Below are 4005 nucleotides of genomic sequence, written 5' to 3'. Positions count from 1 at the left end.
GACCCCACGGACTGCAATACGCTAGGATTCCCTGTCCGTCACCAACTCCCAGAGCTAACTCAAACTCATGTCCATCGAGTCGGTGATGCCATCCAACCATCTCATCCTCTGTCGTCCCCTTCTCCTCCCGCCTTCAATCTTTCCCAGCATCAGGGTCTTTTCAAATGAGTCAGTTCTTTGCATCAGGTGGCCAAAGGATTGGAGTTTCAGCTTCAGCATCAGTCCTTCCAATGAATATTCAGGACTGGTTTCCTTTAGGATTGACTGGTTTGATCTCCTTGCTGTCCAAGGGACTCTCAAGAGTCTTCTTCAACACCACAGTTCAAAAGCATCAATTCTTCAGCGCTCAGCTTTCTTTGTAGTCCAACTGTCATATCTGTACATGACTACTGGAAAAACCATAGCCTTGACTAGATGGACTTTTGTTGGCAAAGTAATGTCTCACTTTTTAATATGCTGTCTAAGTTGGTCTCCTTTTCATCCAAGGAGCAAGCACCTTTTAATTTCCTGGCTGCAGTCACCATCTGCAGCGATTTTGGAGCCAGAAAAATAGTCTCTCACTGTTACCCTTCAGGTATGTATGCCATTTAGGGAGGTAATGAATTAGGACCTTGGGTCTCAGATTTCAGGTCCATCGGAATCACTTGGAAGGTTTGTTCACAGATCTCTAGGATCCTTCCCAGCAATAGTTGCTAATTCATTAAGTCTGAGGAGGAGTCCAAGAAATTGCATTCTTCTTCTTTTTTTAATATTTATTTAATAGTTATTTATTTGGCTGTGCCAGGTCTTAGATGTGGCCCTTGGGATCTTTGGTCATAGGGTGAAATTAAAAGACACTTGCCCCTTTGAAGGAAAGCTATGACAAACCTAGATAACATATTAAAAAGCAGAGACAACACTTTGCCGACCAATGTTCATATAGTTAAAGCTATGGTTTTTCCAGTAGTCCACGGGGTAGCAAAGAGTCAAACATGACTTAGTGACTAAGTAACAACAACAACATCAAATTGGAACTCAGTCACGGCATGTGGGATCTAGTCCCCTGACCAGGGGTTGAACTCCAGTCCCCTGCACTGGGAGCACTGGGAGCACTGGGCCACCAGGCAAGTCCCAAGAAACTGCATGTCTAATGAGCTCCCAGATGATGCTCTGAAGCAGCTGGTCCAAGGACATGCTTCGAAACCATTAAACTAAGGAGAAGGCTAGATTAGATCACTTAACTCTCTCTGGAGGCTAAGATTTTATGATGTTACAAAATAAGGATTATTTAAGAAGTCACCAAGAGTGCCTGGCTCTGGGTAAAGGGATGAGGTGTGACAGTTCTCTTACAAACTTAATATGCACGTTTAACAAGAGGACAACTTCACCCTTCACCTTTCAGCACTGTCGTGTCTCCATAGATAAGCTGATTCATCCCACAAATGCTAGATGCCGGTCCAGCCTATCACTGGAAATTTTCCACTGCCTCATTTAGTTGAGGTGGATACGCGCACATACACAAAAAGATAAACCCCTGGTTTTTACTCTCCCTGGAATAACTGTACACCTTCTGGCTGCAGCATTTTTAACAAAAATAAAAGGACAAAAAAAAGTCCTTTTCCCGGACACAGGGTAACACAGCCTCAGCTTGTGATTTCTCTTACTCTGTTTCTTTCCGGGGCTGTGAAATCCCCTGGAACCCTGTTTTCAGTAAGCCGTGTATGGGTTACTGAAGCCCAGCCTTGGGCGGCTGTAAAGGGGAGTAAGGAGAGGAGAGCAATCCCAGTAAACATCTCACAGAATATGACCCTGTATGAGGGCTTCCTGACGGCAGAGCATCTTCCACAGCCATTATTATATCTGATCCCCAGAAAACTATAGAGGACAGACAGGAGAGGCGGCATTAACTTTGTATTACTGATTAGGAAATTGGTGCAGACTTTCTGAATTGCCCAAGGGTCACTGAGTGCACCACAAGTGTGTAGAAGAAAAATTCAGGTTTTCTGACTCTTGGTGAAATCTTTTCAACTACCTCAAACTGCTCTTGAAACAAAGCAGGAGCAAGGACAATGAACAGGAAAACGGTAAATCTGCAGGAGTTGGATAGAGACTGAGTGTCTGGACAGCCACCGGCTCTCCTCCTTCCTCTTCTCAGTCTGTCTGGCAGGTATTCTCACAGACCCATCCATCTGTTCATGCATCCACCCATCTTTGGACCCACCCATTCATTCATCCATTCATTCAGGTTCTCAATCCATCTGTCCATCTTCCCACCCACTTACCCACCCACCAATTCATCCATTCATGCATCCAGGTACTCAACTGTCTATCCATCCACCCATCCTTGGTCCCACACACCCATTCATCCATTCATGTACTCATCCATCTATCCATCCACCCATCCACCCACTCACCCATCCATCCACTCATCCATTCACTTCATTTCAATGACAGAAACAGGCCTAGAGAACTGAAGTGCCTTGCCCAAGATCACACAGGTAGTTAGTAGCAGAGTCAGGACTAGAACTAAATATAGAACTCAACTTCTGAATCTCAAAAAAGTATCTACTATTAGCATGCTACTTTTCATGAGAATGGCAGCATAATATTAGAGTAGATTTGCTGAGGTAATTCTTCCCTGTGTTTTTTGTTACCCTGTGACTATTCCCTTTATTCTAGAATTAGCCTGATATTTTATGCTTACAGCCTGAGTGAAGGAAAGAGATATAAGAACAAAGTTCCCCTATGGTATGAAGGGTGCCAGGCAGATATTTTTGCAGGGGATAGGAAACTGTCTGTAAAAACAGTTGGAGCTACCCTAAATTATCCTGTCAGTAGCACTGGAATCGGAGAAGGCAATGGCACCCCACTCCAGTACTCTTGCCTGGAAAGTCCCATGGACGGAGGAGCCTGCTGGGCTGCAGTCCATGGGGCCGCTAAGAGTTGGATGCGACTGAGCGACTTCACTTTCACTTTTCACTTTCATGCATTGGAGAAGGAAATGGCACCTCACTCCAGTGTTCTTGCCTGGAGAATCCCAGGGACGGGGGAGCCTGGTGGGCTGCCGTCTAAGGGGTCGCACAGTCAGACACGACTGAAGCGACTTAGCAGCAGCAGCAGCAGCACTGGAATAAGGGTCCAACAATAAGGGTCCAACCTCATACAATTCTGACAAAGAATCACTGCTCCATCCAGTGGAAGTGATCTCATCACCAACCTACTCTTCTATAAAGAGCCAAGCCCTGGGGCCCTTGGCTGATCTTATAGGTACAAGGTCTAGGGCCCCTTGGGCATCTGGTAGACATCTGGCATCTGGAGGAAAGGGTCAGACAGTGGTCCAAAGGAGAGAAACGGAGATGGGCCTATGTGCCTTTCAGGGGCCAGAGGAAGATTTAGAAAAGTTCAGAGAAGACACTGCAAAGCATGGGGTTCCTTGAGGCACAGGGCCTGGGCAGGGGTCCCATTTGTCCGAGTTAATAACAGTACTGCACCAGACCACAGAGGGAGGGAAAGTCAGTACAAGCTTGGACGCTGGGGCACTAAAAATACTTGATATAGAAGCAAGGGTTCTCCACCCTGGGGCGAAACAAAGATTCTCTGGGCTGGAAGAATGAGGAAGAAAAAAGCTGAAAGGGAAGGAAAGAAAGCTGAGATGCTGTTGAGTTTCACCCAGCCAAGTCAGAAAGGAAGAGTAAGGAGTGACAGAAACCCCTGAGTTCCTGAGACGACGGTGCCCCTGGGCCAAGCCCCACGACCTGCAGCTCCCACCTCTTCTTCCGCCCGATTCCACCATGCCCGGCAGGGTGAGGATGGAAAAAGTGTCTGTGAAGTGTGTCTTCGTGGGTGGGCCTGAGGCAGCTCAGAAGTCCTCCTTGAGTGTGGATCACACAGGTGATATGTTTTCAGTGCTCCTAAGAGTGGTGGAGAGGGCAGAAATGGGGTGGGGTGGGGGAGAGGGAAGAAGGGGGGAGGGGAAGGGGAGGGAGGGGAAAAGGAGGGAGGGAAGGAGGGGGAAGGCAAGGGGGA

The sequence above is a fragment of the Bison bison genome, unplaced genomic scaffold (assembly GCF_000754665.1).
Source record: "Bison bison bison isolate TAMUID 2011002044 unplaced genomic scaffold, Bison_UMD1.0 scf7180017864274, whole genome shotgun sequence".
In the NCBI taxonomy this organism is placed as follows: Eukaryota; Metazoa; Chordata; class Mammalia; order Artiodactyla; family Bovidae; genus Bison; species Bison bison.
Note: the sequence above shows the minus strand (reverse complement) of the source record.